This window comes from Ornithorhynchus anatinus, unplaced genomic scaffold (assembly GCF_004115215.2).
Source record: "Ornithorhynchus anatinus isolate Pmale09 unplaced genomic scaffold, mOrnAna1.pri.v4 scaffold_175_arrow_ctg1, whole genome shotgun sequence".
Classification (NCBI taxonomy): domain Eukaryota; kingdom Metazoa; phylum Chordata; class Mammalia; order Monotremata; family Ornithorhynchidae; genus Ornithorhynchus; species Ornithorhynchus anatinus.
In genome coordinates this window covers 911082-937659 of record NW_024396702.1, presented here as the reverse complement: position 1 = coordinate 937659, position 26578 = coordinate 911082, and positions in this window count along the sequence as shown.

The window sequence follows — 26578 nt, the reverse complement described above, 5'->3', positions numbered from 1 at the left end:
AGGAGATCTCCTCCCTCCTCTCAAGTGCCACCCCCTCTACCTGTGCCTCGGTGGAGGCACACCCCACCCCACCCTCCCTCTCACCTTATAAAAACCATTGCCCCTTCCCTCCTCCCCTCCTTAACTCTTCTCTTTAACCACTGGTTCCAATGGTTTCTTCCCCACTGCCTTCAAACTTGCCCATGACTCCCCCATCCTAAAAAATCCCTCTCTCGACCCCACTTCCCCTTCCAGTTATCGCCCTATCTCCCTCCTACCCTTCCTTTCCAAACTCCTAGAATGAGTCACCTACACTCGCTGCCTTGAATTCCTCAACTCCAACTCTCTCCTGGACCCCCTCCAATTTGGCTTCCATCCCCTCCACTCTACCGAGACTGCTCTCTCAAAGGTCACCCATGACCTCCTTCTTGCCAAATCCAATGGCTCCTACTCTATCCTAATCCTCCTCAACCTCTCAGCTGCCTTTGACACTGTCGACCAGCCCCTTCTCCTCCACACCTTATCTCACCTTGGCTTCACAGACTCCGTCCTCTCCTGGTTCTCCTCTTATCTTTCTGGCCGTTCACTCTCGGTCTCCTTCACAGGCTCCTCCTCCCCCTCCCATCCACTAACTGTAGGGGTTCCTCAAGGGTCAGTCCTTGGCCCTCTTCTGTTCTCCATCTATATTCACTCCCTTGGTGAACTCATTTGCTCCCACGGCTTCAACTATCGTCTCTATGCAGATGACACCCAAATCTACATTTCCTCCCCTGTTCTCTCCCCCTCCCTTCAGGCTCGTATCTCCTCTTGCCTACAGGACGTCTCCACCTTGATGTCCGCCCTCCACCTAAACTTCAACATGCCCAAAACTGAGCTCCTTATCTTCCCTCCCTGTCCTGCTCTGTCCTCTTCCTGACTTCCCTGTCACTGTGGACGGTACGACCATCCTTCCCGTCTCTCAAGCCCTCAACCTTGGTGTCATCCTTGACTCAGCTCTTTCATTCACCCCACACATCCAATCCGTCACCAACGCCTGCCAGTCTCACCTTTACAATATCGCCAAGATCTGCCCTTTCCTCTCCATCCAAATGGCTATTGTACTGGTACAAGCTCTCATAATATCCCGGCTGGATTATTGTGTCAGCCTTCTCTCTGATCTCCCTTCCTCCTGTCTCTCCCCACTCCAGTCTATTCTTCATTCTGCTGCCCGTATCATCTTCCTGCAGAAACGCTCTGGGCATGTCACTCCCCTCCTTTAAAACCTCCAGTGGTTGCCTATCAACCTCTGCACGAAACAAAAACTCCTCACTCTGGGCTTCAAGGCTCTCCATCACCTTGCCCCCTCCTATCTCACCTACCTTCTCTCTTTCTACTGCCCACCCTGCACACTCCACTCCTCTGCAGCTCACCTCCTCACTGTCCCCTGTTCAAGCCTGTCCCGCCGTGGACTTTTGATACCAGTTTGCCCCCCACCAGAGTTTGCCTTGCAGGATGTGCCCTGAACCCCTTTTATTTCAGTTTGGGCCCTGCAACCTTCACCTTGCAGATTTGGCCCCGAATCCTTTTCATTCCAGTTTGGGTGCCACAGTCTTTGTCAAGCACATTGGGCCTGGAACCCTTTTATTTCCACTTTGGGCCCCGCAGCCTTTGCTTTGTAGGTTTGCCCCACTGTCCTTTGGCTTACAGCTTTTGGCCCTGAACCCTTTTCATTCAAATTTGGGCCCCGAAGCCTTTGCCTTGCAGGATTGGCCCCAAACCTTTTTCTTTCCAGTTTGGGCACAGCTGCCATTGCCTTGCAAGTTTGGCCCCACAGCCTTTGCCCTGCAACTTTACCCCCTGAGCCTTTGTCCTGCAGGTTTGGCCCCAAACCGTTTTTGTTCCATTTTGGGCCCCACAGCCTTTGACTTGCGTGTTGGCACCTCTAGCCTTTGCCTTGCAGATTTGATCCTGAACCCTTTCGTTCCAGTTTGGTCCCTGCAGCCTTTGCCTTGCAGGTTTGGCCCTGAATCCTTTTCATTCCAGTTTGGGTCCCCCAGGCTTTGTGTTACAGGTTGGGCCCCAAATCCTTCATGTTCCAGTTTGGGTCCCATAGTCTTTGCCTTGCAGGTTTGGCCCCATGCCCTTTTCTTTCCAGTTTGGGCCCCACAGCCTTTGTTTTGCAGGTTTGGCCCAGAACAGTGTTCATTCCAGTTTGGGTCCCACTGCCTTTGCCTTGTAGGTTGGCCTCCCCAGCCTTTGCCTTGCAGGTTTGATCCCGAACCCTTTTCATTCCAGTTTGGCCCCCCACAGAGTTTGCCTTACAGGTTTGGCCCTGAACCGTTTTCATTTCAGTTTGTTTCCCACAGCCTATCCCTTGCAGCTTTGGCCCTGAACACTTCTGGTACCAGTTTGGCTGCCCCTGAGTTTGCCTTGCAGGTTTGGTCCCGAACCTTTTTCATTTCCGTTTGGGTACCACAGCCTTTGCCTTGCAAGTTTGGCCCTGAACCCTTTGGCTTCCAGTTTGTCCCCCCACCCCCTCAGAGTTTGCCTTGCAGGTTTGGACCCGAACCCCTTTCATTTCAGTTTAGGTACCACAGGCTTTGCTTTGCAGATTTGGCCCCAAACCCATTTCGTTCCAGGTTTGACCCCCAGCCTTTGCCTTGCAGGTTTGGTGCTGAACACTTTTGGTTTCACTTTGTGCCCCACAGCCTTTACTTCGCAGGTTTGTCCCCGAACCCTTTTCGTTCCAGTTTTGTCTCCCAGAATTTGGCTTGCAGCTTTGGCCCTGAACACTTTTGGTTCCTGTTTGGATCCTGCAGCCTTTGTCTTGCAGGTTTGGCCCCGAACCCTTTGGGTCCAGTTTGGGTCCCCCAGACTTTGCCTTGCTTGTTGAGATCTGGACCCTTCCCATTCCAGTTTGGGCCCCGAACCCTCTTGGTTTCAGTTGGGATTCTGCAGCCTTCGCCTTGTACATTTGGCCCCCAACACATTTTCTTCCGGTTTGGCATCTCCAGAGAATGCCTTGCAGGTTTGGCCCGAACCTTTTGCATTTCACTTTGGGTACTGCAGCCTTTGCCCTGCGGGCTTTCCCCAAAAGCTTTTGGTTACTGTTTGGGCCCCCTAGAGTTTGCTTTTCAGGTTTGGTCCCATACCCTTTTGTTTCCAGTTTGGGGCCCTCATCCTTTGCCTTGCAGGTTTCATCCAGAAGCCTTTCCGTTCCAGTTTGGGCCCCGAAGACTTTGTCTTGCAGGTTGGACTCTGAATGCTTTTGGTTTCCATTTGGGCCCCGCAGTCTTTGCCTTGCAGGTTTGGCCCCAAACCTTTTCGTCTCAGTTTTTGTCCCACAGCCTTTGACTTGCAGCTTTGTCCCCGAACACTTTTAGTTCCAGTTTGGGCCCCCTAGAGTTTGCCTTGCAGATTAGGCCCCGAACCCTTTTTGTTCAGGTTTGGACCCTGCAGCCTTTGCATAGCAGGTTTGGCCCCGAACCCTTTTTGTTCCAGTTTGGGACCCACTGCCTTTGCCTTGCAGGTTTGTCCCCCCAGCCTTTGCCTTGCAGTTTTGGCCACCAATCTTTTTTGTTCCATTTTGGGCCCCAAAACCTTTGCCTTGCAGCTTTGGCCCCGAACCCTTTCAGTTCCAGAATAAGCCCCGCAGCCTTTGCCTTGCAGGTTTGGCCCTGAAACCTTTTCGTTCCAGTTAGGGCCCCCTTGATTTCGCCTTGCAGTTTTGACCCAGAACCCTTTTTTTCAGGTTTGGGCCCCACAGCCTTTGCCTTGCAGGTTTGACCCCCAACCCTTTTTGTTCCAGTTTGGCCCCCCCAGAGTTTGCCTTCTAGATTTGGCCCCAAACCATTTCATTTCAATTTGGGTCCTGCAGCCTTTGCCTTGTAGGTTTGGCCCAGAACCTTTTTGGTACCAGTTTGGCCCCCCAAGAGTTTGCCTTGTAGGTATGGGCCCAAACCTTTTTGTTTGCACTTTGGGCTCCCAAGCGTTTGCCTTGCAGGCATGGCCCCGAACCAATTTTGTTCGGGTTTGGGCCCCACAGCCGTTGTCTGTCTGTCTTTGGTTCCAGGTTTGCCCCCACAGGCTTTACCTTACAGGTTTGGCCCCAAACACGTTGGGTACCAGTTTGGACACCCCCCCCCCCCAATTTGTCTTTGCAGGTTTGACCCCGAACCCTTTAGGTTCCAGTTTGGGCCCCCTCAAGGTCACCTTGCAGGTTTGGCCCCAAACGCTTTTCATTCAGGTTTGGGCCCCGCAGCTTTTGCCATGCAGCTTAGGCCCTGAATCCCTATCATCTGGTGACCCCAGGCCTTGCAGGTTTGGCCCAAAACCCTTTTCATTCATGTATGGGCCCTGCTCCCTTTGCCCTGCAGGTTTGCCGTGAACCTTTTTCCCTCTTACTGAATGGACTGCATTGCTACCCCAAATAGTAACAATAATATTGGTATTTGTTAAGAGCTTCCTATGTGCAGAGCACTGTTCTAAGCACTGGGGTAGATACAGTGTAATCAGGTTGTCCTACGTGAGGCTCACAGTATTAATCCCCCTTTTACAGATGAGGTAACTGAGGCACGGAGAAGTTAAGTGACTTGCCCACAGTCACACAGCTGACAACTGGCAGAGCTGGGATTCGAACCCATGACCTCTGACCCCCAGGTCCGACTCCTTCCACTGAGCCACACTGCTTCTCTCCACACCCCAAAGAAAAGGAGGGGAGTGGTGTGTGTGTGTGTGTGAGTGTGTGTGTGTGTGTGTGTGTGAATAATGGGGGGAAGAAGAGTGATGAGGCCGATGCCACTCATGGGAGAACAGGGTCCTGGTTTCTGTGCAGGAAGCTAGTTCTGTCTAATTTGCAAGGGACTGAAAAGACCCAGGGCCCTTAATTCTATGGATGGGTCAAGCCTCTCTGGGACTACAGTCCTGACTATAGGGTCACTGCACAACCTCACTCTCTGGAGAAGGGACCCTTTTGGGCTCATTACGGAAGTTTGTGGTTTCTAATATTGGGAGGAGATCAGGGTGTCTCCCCTATTTCTCTATGAGAAGCAGAGGTGTGCAGATTCCTGCTTGAAATCGAGTTCACAGCAGTGTGGGCTGGGAGGATAGAGGGCAGGTATTGTACCAGAAACTGAATTCTTTCCAGTGTGCATTCAGTTCTGCACCTTCAATCAATCAATTGGATTGATGGAGTGCCTCCTGTGTGCAGAATACTGTACTAAGCGCTTGGGAGAGAACCCATAGGACAGACACATTCCCTGCCCACAACAAACTTACATTCTAGAAGGGGAGGCAGACATTAATTTAAATATGTAAGTAAGTAAATAAATGAGGGCAGATTGTTGCAGTCATCTTAGTGAGGTGGTCTGCCTATGCGCCTCAACTCTCCAGATGATAGGTTTAATATTTGGTGGAGGAGAGGGAAAATGATGTCTGCCAAAGAAACCTATGTTGTCTGCAATTTCCTACCCCTCCTTCTCCAGCTATGAAACAGCAGAATCTGCGGAAGACTGAAGGGTTTGGCCACAGAAGCAGAGGGCAGGGCAAAGGGCAGGGTAAGGGAACCTGGTCCCTCACTAGTCCACATGTGTCTCTTAAGGTCGGGTTCCACAACTCCAGATGTGTTTCAGTCAGAACTGGTGGAGAAGGTGTAGTGACATTTTGCTTCCATTAGACCCAAACTATACTGCCTCCTACCCAGTGGAGAGCTCTGCAGTGAGTCCTGTGTTTTGGAGGGAGCAGGAGGTGGGTGTTGGGGAGAAGGGAAGCACGGGTCTGTCTTGTTGGCTCAGACATAGAAAGGGTATTTGCCCCCCAACCCCCTCAAAAAAACTAGGTTTTCTGCAATCTTCAAAGCCTCCTTCTCCAGCTCTGAGAAAGAGTAGACAGACAAGGTAAGAGCAATGAAACATTAAAACGCAACACAAATGCACAAAATAAAACCCAAATCAGCTCTTTTCCTCTTCTCTCACTCCCTTGTGTGTCAAATAGCAGAAATGAGGGCTTAGTTGGGGAAGACGTCTTGGAGGAGATGTGATTCTAGGAGGGCTCTGTAGGTGGGGAGGAGAGTGATGGTTTTTCTGCTCTAGACTACTCCTGGGTTCCAGTGTCAGCAGGTCGGATGTGGGGGCTGTGAGGAGGGAACTCATATAGGAAAGAAAGGTAGGGTAGGGGTCAGGCCAGAGATGAGAACCCCCTGGAGAGCTGTTTGGAATTTGTGATTCCCTGGACAAATCCTTTTATGCTAGAGATTCAATCCAATCTTATCCCTTATCCCCTATCCCATCCTACTCTATCTTTCCCAAAGCCATCCCCTCTTACAGTGAGCTGCTAGAGCTTCCTCCCGGGACACCCGATCTCTAACCCAGCTGTTTCCAATCAGGTGGATTATTGACGTCAGGCCGGGTCCCGCCCCGCCCCGCCCCCTTCCTTCCCTATATAAGTCTCCAGAGCCTGAGGCCATTTGGAGTTGAGTGTGTTGGCTTTAATGTGAGGGGCTGTGGAGTTTAGCAGGTTAGAGGACCATTTTGGGGGTGGAGGTGTGGAGTTTAGGGTAATTTTGAATCTGCTTTCTGGCTTGCTTACTGGGGCTCTTCTGGGCCAGCTAATTTCCTTAAAGGTGTCCTTGGCAGGCTGTTATGTGGAGGTATAATCTTTCCCCTTTCCTGACCTTATTCGTGTCTGTGAGGGAAGTGGATAGTGGGGTGAAGGGCCTAACACTCCATTTCGCAAGTCTTCGTGGCCACTCAAACTGCCTCTTTATTCTCCAGCCTTTCTCTGTGGCTGTGGAAATTCCAAGAGACAGTTCCTTCCTGCAATTAATCAGTGGTGTTTACTGAGTGGTTACTATGTGTAGAGCACTGTACAACAGAAGGAACAGACATGTTCACTGCAGCCCTGACTCACCACCTTAACAGGCCTGTCCCCACTTTTCTGCTCTCCTTCCCTTACATCTTCAAGATATGCTTGTCTCGCACATAATACCAGAGTTCCCTTTCAGTCTTATAGGTCCGGCATCAGTTGAATGGGGAGAACCCAATTAATACAATATAGGTAAGGTAAAGATCTAAGTGGAAGGAAATACACAGCGTGGCTCAGTGGAAAGAGCACGGGCTTTGGAGTCAGAGGTCATGGGTTCAAATCCCTGCTCGGCCACTTGTCAGCTGTGTGACTTTGGGCAAGTCACTTAACTTCTCGATGCCTCAGTTACCTCATCTGTAAAATGGGGATTAAGATTGTGAGCCCCCAGTGGGACAACCTGATTCCCCTGTGTCTACCCCAGCGCTTAGAACAGTGCTCGGCACATAGTAAGCGCTTAACAAATACCAACATTATTAATTGTTGTGGGGTGTATAGTTCAGTGCTTGGTGAGTGTGCCTAAGTGCATGTGTGAGTTGAAAGGGTAAATCAAGTGTGTGTGTGTATGTGGTGGGGCTTGGCATGGGGAAGATGTGAGATTTAGTAAGGGAAGGTTTACTGAAGAAGAAACAATTTCAATAGGGCTCTGGGAGACCAGTGGTATGTACACTACGTAGGTGGGAGGCTGTGTGGAGCTGAGTTGGGATAGCTGTGGTCCACATGAGAAACAATGAACAGGCAGGATCTTGCAGGAGTTTCCTAAACTCAACTCAGAGCCATCTAGAGGTGGATGTCTAAGGGGTCCTGGTGATGGGAAGAGAGGGACCAGACCACTTTGCCTACCAGAAGCTTCTCATAATACCTGGCTGTGAAGACTGTTATTCTTTTAGGAAGAGGAAAGTGCAGAGGAGATGAGGTTCCATCTCCCAAAGGAAAGTGATGGGGGCATGTGTGGATGATTAAAAGTTATGGCAGGAGAAGAAGGAGGTGGTGAGGTATTACAATCTGGGGCTAAGTCTCTGTGGAGGGAAGTGGCTTTGCCGGGCTTGACTGTGTGGCTGAGAGAATCCAGGACCCTTAATTCTATAGATAGGTTAATCATCCCTGAATCCACAATCCTTTCCACAGGTCACCTTGAACATCCTTAGGCCCTCCAGAGCTGGAACTCCTCAGTGGCTGTCTCTGAGGGAGTTGGGCAGGTTCAGGGGGTGGGGGGGCAGTCTAGGGTTAAGAGTGAAGCTGGGCCCCTTGCAAGCTGGCCTTGCAAGTTTGGCCCCAAACACTTTTGGTTCAGGTTTCGGCCCCTCAGCATTTCCCTTGCAGGTTTGACACCAAAGCCTTTTCATTCCAGTTTGGGCCTCGCAGCCTTTACCTTTCAGGTAGGGCCCCAAACCCATTTCATTACAGTTCAGGCAAGGCAGCCTTTGTCTTCAGGTTTGGCCCTGAACACTTTTCGTTCTAGATTGGGCCAGGCAGCCTTTGCCTTGCAGGTATGGCCACAACCCTAACCTTTTTCCTTAGCTTATCCATTTCCCACAGCCTAACTTTTACTGCTGGCCTAAACTTCGCCCTTGCCTAACCTTTTCCCTTAGCCTAACCTTTTACCTTAGCCACGTGCTCCCCTAGCCTAACGCTTCCCTTGCCTAATCTCTCCCCTGGCTTAACCTTTTCTCCTAGCCTAACCTTTTCCCCTAGCATAACTTTTTACCTGGCTTAAACTTTTCTCCTGGCCTATCCTTTTCCCTTAGCCTTAAACCTTCCCCTATTCTAGCCTTTTACCTTGCCCAACCGCCTCCTCTAGCCTAACCTTTCCCCTGATGCTAATCATTTCCCATATCCTAAACCTTTTACCTAGCCTAACCCTTTAGCCTAGCCAATCCTTTTCCCCTAACCTAGACTTTAGACCTTGCCTAACCTTTTCCCGTGGCCTAACCTTTTCCCTGGGCCTAACATTTTCCCCTAGCCTAACATTTTTCCCTAGCCTAACCTTTTTCTCCTGGCCTAATCTTTTCCCCTAGCCTAAACTTTATACCAGCCTAACCTTATTCAGTATCCTAACCTTTCCCCCTAGACTAACATTTTCCCTAGCCTAACCGTTTCCCCAGCCTAACCTTATCCCATTGCTTAATCATTTCCCATCGCCTACCCATTTCCCATGGCCTAACATTTTACCCTGGTCTAACCCTGTCCCCTATCCTAACCTTTTCCCCTAGCCTAAACATTTCTCATTGCCTTACATCTTTCCCTAGCCTAAACTCTTCCCCTAGCCTAAGCTTTTCCCCTGGCCAAACCTTTTCTGAAAGGCCTAACCTTTCCCCTAGCCTAACCTTTTTTCTTGGCCTATCCTTTCCCCCCCGCCTAAGATTTGCCTTTGGCCTACCCTTTTTCCTTGGCCTAGCTTTTTCCCTTGGCTTAACCATTTCCATAGCCTAACATCTTCACCTAGGCTAATGTTTTCTCCCACCCTAGTCTTTCCCCTGGCCTAACCTTGTCCCTGACCTAATCTTTTCCCCTGGCCTAACATTTTCCCTTAGCTGAATCTTTTCCCCTTACTTAAACTTTACACCTTGCCTAAACTTATCTCCTAGCCTAACCTTTCCCCTAGTCTAACCTTCTCCCTGGCCTAACACTCTCCCTAGCCTAACCTTTTCCCCTGGCCTAACCTTTTCCCAGGACTGACCTTTTCTCCTAGCCATACCTTTTCCCCTAGCCTAACCTTTCCCTTAACTAATCTTTCCCCTGGTCTAACCCATTCCCCTGGCTTATCCATTTTCCATAGCCTAAACCCCTTCCCTGGCCTAAGTTTTTCCCCTAGCCTAATGTTTATCCCTAGCCAAATCTTTCTCCTTGCCTAACCTTTTCCAATGGCCTACCCCTTTCCCTGGCCTAACATTCTCCCTTAGCCCAATCTTTTCCCCTAACATAAACTTTACATCTTGCCTAAACCTACCCCGTAGCCTAACCTTTCCCCTAGCCTAACCTTCTCCCTGGCCTAACTTTCTCCCTAGGCTTACCTTTTCCCCATGCCTGACCTTTACCTCTGGTCTAACCTTTTCCCCTGACCTAAGGTTTTCCCCGGCCTTTCACCTAGTCTAACCTATTCCCTTAGCATAACCTTTTCCCCTAGTCTTACCCTTTCCCCTAGGCTATGGTTTTCCCCTAGCCTAATCCTTCCACCGAGCCCAACCTATCCCCTGTCCTAACGTTTCCCCTAGGCTATCCTTTTCCCCTAACATAACCTTTTTTCTGGCATAAATTTATCCCATGGCCTAATCTTTTCCCCTAACTTAACCATTTCCCCTAACCTAGATTTTCGCCTACCCTAACCTCTATCCTTAGCCTTAACTTTTCCACTAATCAAGCTTTATACCTAGCCTAACCTTTTCCCCTAGACTAACCTTTTCCCCTGGTCTTTCCTTTCACCTAGCCTAACCTTATCCCTTGGCCTATCCTTTCCCCTAGGCTAACCTTTTTCCTTAGCCTAACCTTATCCTTTGGCCTATCCTTTCCCCTAGGCTAACCTCTTCCCCTAGCCTAACCTTTCCCATTGCCTAAACTTTACCCCAAGACTAACCTTTTCCCTAGCCTAACCTTTTCCCTTACCCTATCCTTTTCCCTTAGCCTAACCTGTCCCTTAGCCCAAACTTTTCCCCTGGCCTAACCTTTTCCCCTGGCCTAACCTTTTCCCCCGGCCTAACCATTGCATCTAGCCTAACCTGCTTTTCCCCTAATCTAACCTTTACACCTAGCCTAACCTTTTCCCAAAGGCTTACCTTTCCCCCTGGCCTTACCTTGCCCCCTGGCCTAACCTTGCCACCTGGCCTAACCTATTCCCTGACTTAAACTTTTCCCATGTTCTAACCTTTTCCCTGGCCTATCCTTTTCCCTAGCCTAACCATTCCCCTAACATAAACTTTACACCTTGCATAATCTTTTCACATGGCCTAACCTTCCCCCTATCCTGACCTCTCCCCTTGCCTAACCTGGAGCCCTAGCCTAACCTTTTCCCTGATGTAACCTTTTCCCCTAGCCTAATCTTTTCCCCTAGCCTAACCCTTTCCCCTAGCCCAAACTATTCCCCTAGCTTAACATTTACACCTAGCCTATCCTGCATGTTCCCCAACCTAACCTTTGCACCTATCCTAACCTTTTCCCATAGGCCTACCTTTCCCCCGGCCTAACCTTTTCCCCTAGCATAACCTATTCTAGCTTTTCCATGGCCTAAGTTTTTCCCCTAGCCTAAGGTTTTCCCCTACTCTACCCTTCTCCCTGGGCTAACCTTTTCCCCTAGCTTAACCTTTTCCCCTAGCCTAACCATTTACCATAGCCTAACGTTTTCCCTGTCTTAACCTCTTCCTCTAGCCTAAACATTTCCTCTAGCCTAACATTTCCCTTGCATAATCTTTCCCCCGGCCTAAGCAGAGAAGCAGCGTGGCTCAGTGGAAAGAGCACGGGCTTTGGAGTCAGAGGTCATGGGTTCGAATCCCGGCTCTGCCACTTGTCAGCTGTGTGACTTTGGGCAAGTCACTTCACTTCTCGGTGCCTCAGTTCCCTCATCTGTAAAATGGGGATGAAGACTGTGAGCCCCACGTGGGACAACCGGGATTCCCCTGTGTCTACCCCAGTGCTTAGAACAGTGCTCGGTACATAGTAAGCGCTTAACAAATACCAACATTATTATCATTATTATTATTCCCCGATTTAAACTTTTCCCATTGCCTAACTTTTCCCCTGGCCTATCCTTTTCCCTAGCCTAACCTTTTCCCTAACATAAACTTTATACTTTGCTTAATCTCTTTCTGTAGCCTAACCTGTTCCCTCACCTAAAATTTTACCCTTGCCTAACCTTTCCCCTTGCCATCCTTTCCCCTTGCCCAACCTTTCCCCTTGCCCAACCTTTCCCCCTTGCCTAACCTCTCCCCTCACCTAACCTTTCCCCTCGCCTAACCTTTCCCCTCACCTAACCTTTCCCCTCGCCTAGCCTTTTGCTCTAGCCTAACATTATCCCTGATGTAACATTTTCTCTTACCCTAAACCTTTCCCATGCCCTAAACTTTTCCCCTGCCCTAACTTTTTTGGCTGGCCTAAGCTTTTCCATGGCCTAAGTTTTTCCCCTAGCCTAAGGTTTTCCCCTACTCTACCCTTCTCCCTGGGCTAACCTTTCCCCTAGCTTAACCTTTTCCCCTAGCCTAACCATTTACCATAGCCTAACGTTTTCCCTGATTTAACCTCTTCCTCTAGCCTAAACATTTCCTCTAGCCTAACATTTCCCTTGCATAATCTTTCCCCTGGCCTAAGCTATTCCCCTTGTTTATCCATTTTCCATAGTCTAACCTTTTCCCAGGCCTAACCTTTGCCCCTAGCCAAAACATTTCCCCGAGACTAACCTTTTCCCCAAGACTAACTTTCTCCCTGGCCTAACCTTTTCCCCTAGTGTAACCTTTTCCTCTAGCCTAACAATTTACCATAGCCTAACTTTTTCCCTGACCTAAGGTTTTTCCCCAGACCAACCATTTTCCATAGCCTAACCTTCCCCAGCCTAACCTTTTCCCCTAGCCTAATCTTTTCCATGACCTAAGCTTTTCCCCAGCCTAACCTTTTCCCCTAGCCTAACCCTATCCCCTAGTCTAAGCTTTTCCCTAAACCTAACCTTTACACCTAGCCTAATTGCTTTTCCTCTAACCTAAACTTTACACCTAGCCTAACCTTTTCATTCAATAGTATTTATTGAGCACTTACTCTGTGCAGAGCACTGTACTAAGCGCTTGGAATGTACAATTCGGCAACAGATAGAGACATCCCCTGCCCACTGTTGGGCTCACAGTCTAATCGGGGGAGATAGACAGCAAAGCAAAACAGAACAAAACAAAAAAAAAAGATAACATTATCACGATAAATAGAATCAAGGGGATGTACACCTCATTACCAGAATAAATAGGGTAATGAATGATATATACAAATGAGGACAGTGCTGAGGCGAGGGGAAGGGGAGAAGGGGGATGAGCAGAGGGTGAGGTAGGGAGGGGAGGGAGAAGGGGGGGAGCTCTCAGTAGGGCTTTGAAGAGGGGAAAAGAGTTAGTTTGGCAGACGTGAGGAGGGAGGGCATTCCAAGACGTGGTAGGACGTGGGCCGGGGTCGACGGCGTGATAGGCGTGAACGGGGGACAGTGAGGAGGTGAGCAGTAGAGGAGCAGAGTGTATGGGTTGGGCAGTTGAAAGAGAGAAGGGAGGTGAGGTAGGAGGGGGCAAGGTGATGGAAAGCTTTGAAGCCAAGAGGGAGGAGTTTTTTTTTTTCCTGAAGCCTTACCTATCCCCCTGGCCTAAGCTTTTCCCCTGGCCTAACTTTTCCCTTAGCCTAATCATTTCCCAAGGTGTAAACCTTTGCCCTGGCCTAACTTTTTCCCATAGCCTAGCCCTTTCCCCTAGCCCAAGCTTTTCCCCTACCTAACCCTTACACCAACTAACCTTTACACATAGCCTAACCTGCTTTTCCCCTCACCTAACCTTTACACATAGCTTAACCTTTTTCCAAAGACTTACCTTTCCCCCTGGCCTGACCTTTCCCTCTGGACTATCCTTTTCCCTAGCCTAATCTTTCCCCTAACATAAACTTTACACCTTGCCTAATCTTTTCCCATAGCCTAACCTTTTCCCCTGGCCTAGCCTATTCCCCTGGCCTAACCTATTCCCCTAGCCTAACCCATTCCCCTACCCTAACCTCTTCCCTTGGCCAAACCTCTTCCGTTGGCCTCACCACTTCCCATGGCCTTACCTGACACCTAGCCTAACCTTTATCCTAGCCTAACCTTTTCCCTTTCCCTATCATTTCCCATGACCTAACCTTTTCCCCTATTCTAACCTTTTCCCCCTCCTAACCATTTCCCCTTCCCCAACTTTCTCCCTTAGCCTAATATTTTCCCCTAACCTAACGTTTCCCCAGTCTAATTTTTCCCCAGCCTAATTTTTCCCCTAGCCTAACCTTTTCCCCTAGCCTGACCTTTTCCCCTCACCTAACATTTCCCCCTAGCTTGAACTTTTTCCCTCACCTAACATTTTCCCCTAGCCTAACCTTTCCCTTCCCCTAACCTTTTGCCCTAGCCTTTTGCCCTAGCCCAAACTTTTCCCCTTGCCTAACCTTTTCCCATACAATAACCTGACCCCTACCCCAACCTTTATGCTAGGCTAACCTTTTCCACTAGCCCAACCTTCTCCCTCTACTAACATTTTCCCCTAGCCTACACGTTTCCCCTAGCCTAAACTTTTCCCCTAGCCTAAACTTTTCCCTTAGCCTAACGTTTTCCCTATCCTATGATTTCACTTAGCCTAACCGTTCCCCTAGCTTTACCTATTCCCCTGGCCTAACCTCTACCCCTAGCTTTACCTATTCCCCTGGCCTAACCTTTACCCCCATCCTCACCTTTTCCCTGTGCCTAAACCTTTCCCCTGGCCTAACCCTTTCCCCTGGCTCAAATTTTCCCCGGTCTAACCTTATCCCCTAGCCTAACCTTTTCCCCGGCCTAAACTTTTCACCTAACCTAAACCTTTCCCATAGCCTAACGCTTTCCCCTAGCCTAAACCTTTCCCCTAGCCTAACCTTTTTCTCTAGTCTAACTTTTTGCCTGGCCTAGCTTTTCCCCTAGCCTAACCTTTCCCCAGCCTAACTTTTTTGCCTTGCCTGACTTTTTCCCTTGGCTTAACATTTTCCCCTAGACTAACCTTTTCCCTGGCCTAACCTTTTCCCCTGGCCCAACCTTTTCTCTTAGCCTACCCTCTTCCTCTGGCCTAACCTTTTCCCATAGCCTAGCCTTTCCCCTAGCCAAATGTTTTTTCATAGATTAACCTTTTCCCTTGGCCTATCCTTTCCCCTGATATAACCTTTTCCCCTAGCCTAACCTTTTCCCCGGATATAAATGTTTCCCCTGGCCTAACCTTTTCTCCTGGCCCAAGCTTTTTCCCAGCCTAACCTTTCCCCAGGCCTAACTTTTTCCCCTGGACTAAATTTTTTCAGGGACTAACATTTTACACTAGTCAAACCTTTTCTCTTACCCCAACATTCTCCCCATGCCTAATATTTTCCCCTAAACCAACGTTTCCCTTAGCCTAACATTTTCCACTAGCCTAACCTTTACCCTTTGCCTAACCTTTTCCCCTAGCTTAACCATTTCCCTTGGCCTATCCATTTCCCTGACCTAACCTATTTCCCTGACCTAACCATTTCATCTAGCCTAACCTTTTCCTTTAGACTAACCTCTAGTCTAACCTTTTCCCATGGCCTAATCTTTTCCCAAAGCTTAACCTGACCCCTATCCTTTCCTTTCCCCTAACCTAACATTTTTGCCTAGAATAACCTTTTAACTTGGCCTCTCCTTTTCCCTGAGCTAACCTTGTCCCCTGGCCTGTTACCCCCGTCTAACCTTTTCCCCCGCCTAAACTTTTCTCCCGCCTAAACTTTTCCCCTAACCTTAACGTTTCATCTAGACTAATGTTTTCCCCTAGCCTAACCTTTCCCCTAGCCTACTCTTTCCCCTAGCCTAACCTCTTCACCTAGCCTAACTTTTTCTGCTAACCTAAACTTCACTCTGGTCTAAACTTGTCCCCTAGCCTTAATTTTTCCCCTAGCCTAACCTATTCCCCTAGGCTACCCTTTTCCCCTGGCCTATCCTCTTCCCATGGCCTCACCTTTTTAATAATAATAATAATGTTGGTATTTGTTAAGCGCTTACTATGTGCCGAGCACTGTTCTAAGCGCTGGGGTAGACACAGGGGAATCAGGTTGTCCCACGTGGGGTTCACAGTCTTAATCCCCATTTTACAGATGAGGGAACTGAGGCACAGAGAAGTTAAGTGACTCGCCCACAGTCACACAGCTGACAAGTGGCAGAGCTGGGATTCGAACTCATGAGCCCTGACTCCAAAGCCCGTGCTCTTTCCACTGAGCCACGCTGCTTCCCATGCTTTTTACATAGCCTATCCTGACCCTAGCCTAACCATTTCCCTTGGCCTATCCATTTCCCTGGCCTAACCTATTCCCCTGACCTAACCTTCTCCCTGGCCTAACCTTCTCCCTGGCCTTACCTTTTCCCCTGGACTTTTTCCCCTCGCTTAACCTTTCCCCTAGCCTATTCTTTCCCCTAGCCTAACCCTTTCTCCTAGACTAACCTTTTCCCTCTCCTAACCTTTTCCCCTACCCAGACATTCTCCCCAGCCTAAAACTTTCCCCTAACCTCACGTTTCCCCTAGCTTAATCTTTCCCCTAGCCTAATATTTTTCTCTTGCCTAACCTTTTTCCCTAGGTTATCAATTTCCCACATTCTAACATTTTCCCACATTCTAACCTATTCCCTAGCCTAACCTTTTGCCCTATCCTAACCTTTTCCTTAACCTTTCCCCCTTGCCCAACTTTTCCCCTCGCCTAACCTTTCCCCTTGCCTAACCTTTCCTCTCGCGTAAACTTTTGCCCTCACCTAACCTTTTGTCCTAGCCTAACATTTTCCCTGATGTAACATTTCCCCTACCCTAATCTTTTTCCCTGCCCTAACCTCTTCCTTGCTGGCCTAAGATTTTCCCCGGCTTCAGCTTTTCCCCTAGTCTAAAGTTTTCCCTTAGCTTAACCTCTCCCTGGCTTAACCTTTTCACCTAGCCTCGCCTTTCCCCTAGTGTAACCTTGTCCCCTAGCCTATTTACCATAGCCTAACCTTTTCCCCTAGCCTAAAAATTTCCCCTAGCCTAATCTTTCCCTTACAGAATCTTTCCCCTGGCCTAAGCTTTTCCCCTTGCTTATCCATTTCCCATAGTCTAACCTTTTCCCTGACCTAACTTTTTCTCCTAACCTAAACATTTCTCCAAGACTAACCTTTACCCCTAGCCTAACTTTCTCCCTGAACAAATCTGGAAAGAGAAGGGTTCATGGCCAGGTCTGGAAGGCAAAAGCTGGGGGGAGCCCAATTTGGAACAAGAAGGCTTCGTGGCCAAACTGGGAAGGCAAAGACCAGGGGGCCAAACCTGGAACGTGAATGCTCTGGGGCCAGACAGGGAAGACAAAGGCTGGGGGCGGCAAATCTGGAACGTGAAGGCTTTGGGGCCAGGCTGGGAAAAAAAAGCCTGGGGGGCTAAAATTGGAACGAGAAAGCTTCAGGGCCAGTCTAGGAAAGCAAAGGCATGGGGGCCAAACCTGTATCGAAAAAGGTTCGGGACTAGGCCTGGAAGGCAAAGGTGAGAGGGGCCCAACCAGGAAAGAGAAGGGTTCGGACTCAGCCTGGAAGGAAAATGTGCGGAGACCAAACTTGGACTGAGAAGATATTTTGTGGCCAGGCCTGGAAAGCAAGCGGGGCGGTGGGGCAAACCTGGAACGATAAGGGTTTGGGGCAAGGCCTGGAAGACATATGCAGGGAGGCCAAACCTTGAAGGCATAGGTGGGGAGAGGCCAACCTGGAACAAGAAAGTTTCGGACTGTGTCTGGAAGGCTAAGCGGCGGGGCGTGGGGGGCCGGGGTGAACGGTCCAACCTGAAAGGAAAAGGTGAGGTGGGGGGCAAACCAGGAATGAGAAGGGTTCGGGATCAGGATTGGAAAGCAAAGGTGGGGGAGTCCAACCCGGAAGGCAAAGACAGGGACCAAACCTGGAATGAGAAGGGTTTGGGGCCAGGCCTGGAAGGCAAAGACCGGGGGCCCCAACCCAGAAGACAAAGGCACGAGGGAGGAGGGCAAGCCTGGAACAAGAAGGGTTCAAGGCTAAATCTGGAAGGCAAAGGCAGGGGAGCCAATCCTGGAAAGAGAAGTATTCAGATCAGGTTTGAAGGCAAAGATGGGGGTGCCCAAGGCGGGGGCGGGGGGGGGGCGGGCAAACCTAGAATGAGAAGGGTTTGGGGCCAGGCCCGGAACGAAAAAGCGGGGAGATCCAACCTTGAAGGCAAGGCCGAGGGTGCCAAACCTGGAACGAGAAGGGTTCGAGCCTGACCGGGAAGGGAAATGCGGGGGTGGCCCAACCTGGCAGGCAAATGCAGGGGGGCTAAACCTGGAAGGCAAAGGCGGTGGGGCGGGGGAGGGGGTCTAACTTGGAACGAGAAGGGTTCAGAACCAGACCTGGAAGGCAAAGACGGCGGGAGGGGTCCAACCTGAAATAAAAAAGTGGGGGGCCAAACTTGGAACAAGAAGGATTCAGGGCCTGGCATGGAAAGCAAAGGCTGTTTGGGGCAAACCTGGAATGTGAATGCTTCAGGGCCAGGCTTGCAAGGCAAAAGTGTAGGGGTCCAACCTGTAAGGCAAATGCGGGAGGGCCCCCAACCTGTAACAAGAAGGGTTCAGGGCCAAATCTGGAAGGCAAAGTTCGGGGGAGCCCAAACTGGGAGGCAAAGGCGGCAGGGGGGGCGGGGGGTCCAAACTCGAACGAGAAGGGTTCGGGCCAGGCCTGTAAAGAAAACACGGCACGGGGGGGGCGGGGGGCGGGGAGCGTCCAAAAGGGAAAGGAAAGGCGGGGGTGGCCAAACCTGGAACAAGGAGGATTCGTGGCCAGGTCTGGAAGGCAAAGGCTGGGGACCCCTACCTGGAAGGAGAAAAGTTCGGGGCCAGGCCTGGGAGGCAAATGCGGGGAGGTCCAGGACTGGAAGGCAAAGCCAGGGGGAACAAACCTGGAAAGAGAAGGGTTTGTGGCCAGGCCTGGAAGGCAAAAGTGGGGAGGGCCCAACCTGGAATGAGAACCCTTCATGGCCAGGCCGGGAAGGCAAAGGCCAGGCGACCAAGCCTGGAACACGAATGTTTCGGGCCCAGACCAGGAAGGCAAAGGGTGGAGAGTTGGCAAACCTGGAACCATACTGGAACCCAAGGCTTAGGGACCATACTGGGAAGCCAAAGGCGTGGGGGCCAAACCTGTAATGGGAAAAGTTCGGGGCCAAGCCTGGAAGGCAAAGGCGGTGGGGCCGAATCTGGAACGAGAAGGCATAGGCGGCGGTCCAAAGCTGGAAAGTAAAGGCGGGGAGGCCTAACCTGGAAGGAAAAGGTGGGGGTGCCCAACTTGGAACGAGAAGGGTTCAGGGCCAGGCGGGGAAGGCAAAGACCAGGGGACCAAACCTGGAAGGCAAATGCAGGGGGATCCAACCCGGAATGAGAAGGGCAGGGCTAGGGCGGAAGGCAGGACCCTCTAGGCCCAAGAGAGAGGGAGGGGGTAGAAGGGGTTGGAGGTGGGCAGGGGCTCAGATTGGAGGTTTCCCAGGTTCCACTACCCAGGTAGTCTAGTGAATCAATCTGCCATATCTTAAGTGACCTAAGTGACTTGCTGTGTGACTTAGTGGTATGCCTCAATCTTTCTGGGTCTCTGCTTCCCCTCCCCCTTTTCTAATAATAATAAGCACAATAATTGGAGTATTAAGTGCCTAAGTGCCAGGATGTCCATCCTTTATTCATATTCATGTCCATCTCCCCTTGTGCCAACTCCTTGTGGGCAAGGAATACGTCTACTAACTCGGTTTTTAATAGTAATAGTAACAATAATAATAATTGTGGTATTTGTTAAGCGTTTAGCATGTCAGGCACTGCAGCAAGAGGTTGGATAAAGACACAGCCATTGGGATTGGACACAGTCCCTGTCCCATACCGGGCACCCAGTCTCCATCTCCGTTTTACAGATGAGACAACTGAGGCCCAAAGAAGTTGTCATCTGCCCAAGATCACACAGTAGACAAATGGCAGAGTTGGGATTAATTGTGGTATTTAAGTGCCCACGATGTGCCAGGCACTATACCAAATGGTGGGGAGGGGCGGGGTGGAACACAAGCAATTCAGGTTGGACACAGTCCCTGTCCCAGATGGGGCTCTCTGTCTTAATTACCATTTTACAGATGAGAAAAGACACAGTGAAGTGACTTGCCCAAGGCCATACAGCAACCAAGAGTTAGAGTTGTGTGAGTAGAACCCCTGACCTGATTCCCAGGCCCATGACAGGGAATTTTCACCAGGCGCACACACACAGGGAACGGAGACACCATATGGGGGCATATGCATAGGCAAGCACTCCAAAACAGACAACTCAAAATACACAAGTACACACCCATGCAGAGATAGCGCTCAAGAGCACACATGTGCGGATGCTTGCTCACAGATAAATGCACTTGTGCCCCAGAAATCCTGCTTACCTTTAATTTTCTTTTACTGTCTGCCTTCTCCACTAACATGTAAGATGCTCCAAGGCAGGGATCTTGTCTACCAGATCCGTTAAACTCTCCCAAGCGCTTGGTAAATTGGTCTGCATAAATTTCATTCGTTAATTTTTATTGAGCGCTTACTGTGAACAGAGCACTTTACTAAGTGCTTGGGAGGTATAATATAGCAGTAAAGAGAGACAATTCCTGCCCACCACAGGCTCACAGTGAGTGTGTGTGTGTGTGTGTGTGTGTGTGTGTGTGTGTGTGAGTGTGTGTTAGGGGGGGCGAGGGGAAAACATCAATACCAGCAATTAGACATCAGTATATATAAATAAAATTATAGATTTATTCATAAGGGCTGAGGGGCAGGGAGATGGGGGAAGGAGCAAAGTTGCTCCAGTCATGGTGACACAGAAAGGAGTGGGAGCCGAGGAAAAGTGGGGCTTAGTCTGGGAAGGCCTTTTGGAGGAAGTGCACCTTCAGTAGGGCTTTGAAGGGAGAAAGAGAGATTGGCGGATTTGAGGAGGGAAGCCCAAATCAATCAAATGAATCAATCGGTCATATTAAAGCGTTCTGGGCGGGAGGTAGGACGTAGGCCAGGGGATCGGCGGCGAAACAGGGGAGATGGAGGCACAGAGGGAAAATTAGCACCATAGGAGCAGAGTGTGGGGACTGGGATGTAGAAGGAAAGAAGAGAAGTGAGGTAGGAAGGGTCAAAGTGTTGGAGAGCTTTAAAGTCACTAGTGAGGGGGTTTTGTTGGATACGGAGATGGATAGCCAAGCACTGAAGATTTCTGAGGATGGGGGTGACATGTCCAGAACGTTTCTGTAGAAAAATAAACCCTATTGTTTAATCTCCCATGTGGCCTCTTTGACCAGGTCCAGTCTGTGGAGCCAAACCACACTCCTCTAGTTAACAAGGCAGGGGAAGGAGAGAGATGACAAAAATCTGTTGAGAAACCAGCTAGCTGGCTCCCAACCCCACCTGCATAGTAATAGTTTTGGTGGCATTTGTTAAATGCCCACTATGTGCCCAGCACTGTACCAAACCCTGGGTAGATTCAAGATTATCAGGTCAGGCTCAGTCCCTATCCCATATGGAACTTAGAGTATAAAAAGAAGGGGGAAGAGGTATTGAATTACCATTTCATTATTATTATTATTATTTTCATTATTAATAATAGGGGCATTAGTTAAGCACTTACTTTGTGCCAGGCTCTGTACCAGGAGATGGGGTGAAAGTAAGCAAATCGAGTTGGACACAGGCCCTGTCCCATGTAGAGCTAATACCATGACTTCCGATTACTTTTATTTTTTCCGATTTTGAAGGGCAAAATATCCCTATTATAGTCACTTTTTTGGATGCTGGGATTTCTGGATGCTGCAGAGAGTCTATCCAAATCTTTGTGGAAGCATTATAATTGTTATAAAATCACGATAAGCTCACAATCAATCAAAGGTATTGAGCACTTACTGTGTGCAGGGCACTGTACAAAATACTTGGGGGAGTCCAGTACATCTTAGTTGGAAAAGAGGTTCCCCACTTACAACGAGCTTACAGTCTAGATGGGGAGACAGACATTAATATAAATTATAGAGAGGGGATAATAATAGAATGGAATCATAATTGATGACTTGAAAATACTGTTGGGAATGAACAAGCTTTTCCCACTCTCAAGTGGCAGATGTTTGGAGAGATGGATGTGGGAGTCATTCATACTGATGTGGTAGCTGAAGCCATGTCATTATTGTTATTATAACGATAGTTAAGTGCTAAGCAGTGTGGCCTAACGAAGAGAGTCTGGGCCCAGGGGTCAGAAGGACCTGGCTTCCGATTCCAGCTCTGCCGCTTGTCTGCTGTGTGACCTTGATCAAGTCCCTTCACTTCCCTCTACCTCGGTCACCTCATTTGTAAAATGGTATTTGGTATTTGTTAAGCACTTACTATGTGCAGAGCACTGTTCTAAGTGCTGGGGTAGACACAGGGGAATCAGGTTGTCCCACGTGGGGCTCACAGTCTTAATCCCCATTTTACGGATGAGGTAACTGAGGCCCAGAGAAGTTAAGTGACTTGCCCACAGTCACACAGCTGACAAGTGGCAGAGCTGGGTTTGAACCCATGACCTCTGACTCCAAAGCCCGGGCTCTTTCCACTGAGCCACGCTGCTTCTCCAGTGGGGATAAGGACTGTCAGCTCCACGTGGGGCATGGACTGTATACAACCTGAATGGCTTGTATCTATTGTAGCTTAAAACAGAGCATGGTACATGGTAAGCAATTAACAAATAGCGTTGCAACTACATAACTAAATGCAGGGATAGATATTGGTTAATCCAGTCCTGTATTCCCTGCCCTCAACGAGCTTAAAATAGGGATTAAGACTGTGAGCCCCATGTGGGACATGGACTTTGTCCAACCTGATCAGCTCATATCTGCCCCAGCACTTAAAACAATGCCAGGCACATAATAAAGGGTTTAACAAATCCCACTGGAACAAAAAGAGCATTCAGAAAGGTGGAATGAGAGTTTTACTCCTCACTGAACAGAACTTGAAATCATGTCTCATCCTCTTTTCTGCTACAAGCATCTGGGTAAGCTCATTTTGGGCAGGGACCATGTCTCCCGACTTTATTGTATTGTTCTCTCCCTTGAGCTCAGTCCAGTGCTCAACACACAGTAACCCCTCAATAAGTACTACTGATTGACTCTAGACCATCCCTCTAAGCTCATTGTGGGCAGGGAACATATCTACCGACTCTGTTCTATTGTCCTCTCCCAAGCTCTTAGTCCACTGCAGTGCACAAAGTACGTGCCCAATAAATTCCATTGATTTGATTGATCAAGTTGCTAAGGCCTGGGGGAATTGTGTGTCTGTTGGACTGCCTGAGTGGATCTTATCACTGATTAATTCACGGGAAGAGTTAATTCACGGGAAGAGTCTTTGGCATCATCACCTGGTCGCCTGCTCCGTGAACCTGATGCCAGAGGACTTTTCTTGATATTCATGGCTTGTTTGCTACAGAGTCAGGGCCTGTTTGACTTTAGAAACTGACAATTACCAACTCAGCTTGTGTCAGCAGAAGCATCCAAAGCAGCAGAATTGAAATACCCGATGACCTGCTAAGTGCAGTGCAGGGGGAAATTAACTGGCTTAATTAATTAGCTGGATGGAGGGTTCCAGTGTTGCCTCTCTCGCATGAGACTGAGGATCCTCTTCCCCATCTTCAGAGGAGGCATTTATGGTGAGTTCCAAGACCCCTGATTCTGGGCCCAGTCGGCTCTAAGCCCAGGAGAAGGAAAGCCCCACAGATCTTCTCCTCCAGAATGCTGCAGCTTGGGGCTGGATGACCAAGGGGAGAATCCTACAGGCTACTGCTCCCTCTGCAGTTGCAGCTCATCACAACTCTCCACCCTTGAGGTTTATCCCCCTGCACTTGGGTAGTCACATCAATTCCCAAACGCACCCCACCATTGAAAGATGGAGCTCTGTAATTCACTCCCATTCAAAGGAGTGTGTGTGTGTGCATGTGTGCTTACATGCATGAAAGATAGGGTTAGCTTTGGGGAGAGTAATGAGGAGGGGGCTGCCAGAGTCAGCAGGAAAGCTGGTTCTGGACTCATGAACTGGGGCTCGGTACAGGGAGCTGGCTTTGGCTTGACATAGACAAGATGGAGGCCCAAAGAGGGAACCGGCGCTGTTGAAGCAAAGTACCAGCAGGTGGCGATAGAGTGGCAAGGCCGCCCAGAATCACCATCTAGGAGAGAAGCAGCGCCGCCTTGTGGCTACAGCTCAGGCTTGTGCATCAGAAGGACCTGGCTTCTAAACCAGTCCCTGCCACTTGTCTTCTGGGTGACCTCGGGCAAGTCAACTCACTTCTCCGCCGCCTCAGTTACCTCATCTCTAAAATGGAGATTAAGACTTGAGTCCCATGTGGGAGGTGGACTACGTCCAAACGGATGGGCTTCTTCCTATCCCAGTGCTTAGTAAAGTGCCTGGCACATAGTGAGATCTTCACAAACACCATAAAAAAGATCAGTGCCACCCGGGGGGTGAGAGAGAGGCGAAGCCTCACAGAACAATAGCAAGTTTCACCTGGGGCTACTGAGAAGGGCAGCCTTTCAGGCCAATGCTTGTTGTCACCAGGTGGCAATAGACACAGATGCCCAGAATTCTTATTAGTGCCTCCAGGCAGGCTGCTGCTCTCAGACCCGAGGGTGGTTCTGGTTCCAGGGACCAGGGACATCTCTCCAGAACAGTTGCTCAGTGTTTCTCCTCAGCCTCAAGGACCATCTCTCTTATGCTGTGGGCAGACTCAACTCCCAGATTTTCCCTCTTACTGAATGGACTGCATTGCATTCCCAAAGGGAAGTGTGAGATGTGGGGTGTGTGTGTGTGTGTGTGTGTGTGTGTGTGTGAATAATGGGGGGAAGAAGAGTGATGAGCTGGATGCCACTCATGGGAGAATAAGGGCCTGAGCTCTGTGCAGGAAGCTAGTTCTGTCTGATTTGCCGGAGACTGAGAAGACCTAGGACCCTTAATTCTATAGATGGGGCAAGCCTCTCTGGGACTACAGTCACTGCACAGCCTCTCTCTCCGGAGAGGGGACCCTTTTGGGCTCATTGTGGAAGTTTGTGGATTCTAATATCTGGAGGAGATCAGGGTGTCTCCCCTATTTCTCTCTGAGAAGCAGAGTTTTGCAGATTCCTGCCTGAAATCGAGTTCATGGCGGTGTGGGCTGGGAGTATAGAAGGCAGGTATTGTACCAGAAACTGAATTCTCTCCAGTGTGCATGCAGTTCTGCACCTTCAGTCAATCAATTGGATTGATGGAGTGCTCCTGTATGCAGAGCACTGTACTAAGTGCTTGGGAGAGTACCCGCAGGACAGACACATTCCCAGCCCATAAGAAGCTAACAGTCTAGAGGGGGAGGCAGACATTAATGTAAATAAATGAATGAATAAATAAATAAATAAATAAATAAATAAATAAATAAATAAGGGCAGATTGTTGCAGTCATCTTAGTGAGGTGGTCTGCCTTTAACCTTCACCTCTCCAGATGATAGGTTTAATGTTTGGTGGAGGAGAGGGAAAAAAGATGGTGTCTGCCAAAGAAGCCTATGTTGTCTGCAATCTCCTACCCCTCCTTCTCCAGCTATGAGACAGAAGAATCTGCAGAAGATTGAAGGGTTTGGCGACACAAGCAGAGGGCAGGGCAAAGGGCAGGGTGAGGGAACCTGGCCCCTCACTAATCCACGTGTGTCTCTTAAGGTCAGGTTCCATAACTCAACTCCGGATGTGTCTCAATCAGGACTGGTGGAGAAGCTGCAGTGACATTTTGCTTCCATTAGACCCTATCTATACTGCCTCCTACCCAGAGGAGAGCTCTGCAGTGAGTCCTGTGTTTTGGAGGGAGCAGGAGGTGGGTGTGGGGGAGAAGGGGAGCACGAGTCTGTCCTGTTGGGTCAGACATAAAAACAGTGTTTGCCCCCTAACCCCCTCAAAAAAGCTAGGTTTTCTGTAGTCTTCTATACCTCCTTCTCCAGCTCTGAGAAAGACTAGAGACATACACATTAAGAGAAATGAAACATTAAAGCACAACACACATACACAAAATGAAACCCAAATCAGCTCTTTTCCTCTTCTCTCACTCCAGTCTGTGTCAAATAGCAGAAATGCGGGCTTAGTTGTGGAAGACTTCTTGGAGAAGATGTGATTTTAGGAGGGCTCTGAAGGTGGGGAGAGTGATGGTTTTTCTGCTTTACAGGGCCAGACTGCTCTGACTACTCCTGGGGTCCAGTGTCAGCAGGTCGGATGTAGGTGCTGTGAGGAGGGAACTCAGACAGGAAAGAAAGGTGGAGTGGGGGTCAGGCCAGAGATGAGACCCCTTGGAGAGCTGTTTGTAATTTGTGTTTCCCTGGACAAATCCTTTCATGCTAGAGATTCAATCCAATCCTATCCCTTTTCCCCATCCCATCCTACCCCATCTTTCCCAAAGCCTCCCCTTTTCCAATGAAGCTGCTAGGGCTTCCTCCCTGGACACGTGATCTCTAACCCAGCTGTTTCCAATCAGGTGGATTACTGACGTCAGGCTGGGCCCCGCCCCCTCCCTTGCCCTGCCCTATATAAGCCTCCAGAGCATGAGACTGTTTGGAGTTGACTGTGTTGGTTTTAATGTGAGGTTGTGTGGCGTTTAGGAGGATAAGAGGAACGTTTTGGGGTTGAAGGAGGTGTGGGGTTTGGGGTAACTTTGAATCTGCTTTCTGGCTTGCTTACTAGGGGTTCTTTTGGGCCAGGTAATTTCCTTAAAGGTGTCCTTGGCAGGCTATGTGGGGGTATAATCTTACCCCTTTCCCAACTTTATTCGTGCCTGTGAGAGAAGTGGATAGTGGGGTGAAGGGCCTAACATTCCATTTCAGAAGGCATCTTGGCCACTCAAACTGTATCTTTGCTCTCCAACCTTTCTCTGCGGCTGAGGAATATTCCAAGAGACGCTTCCTTCCTGCAATTAATCAGTGGTGTTTACTGAGTGCTTACTATGTGTAGAGCACTGTACTACATGGTTAGAAGAGTACAGTACAACAGAATGAACAGACATGTTCACTGCAGCCCTGACTCACCACCTTAACAG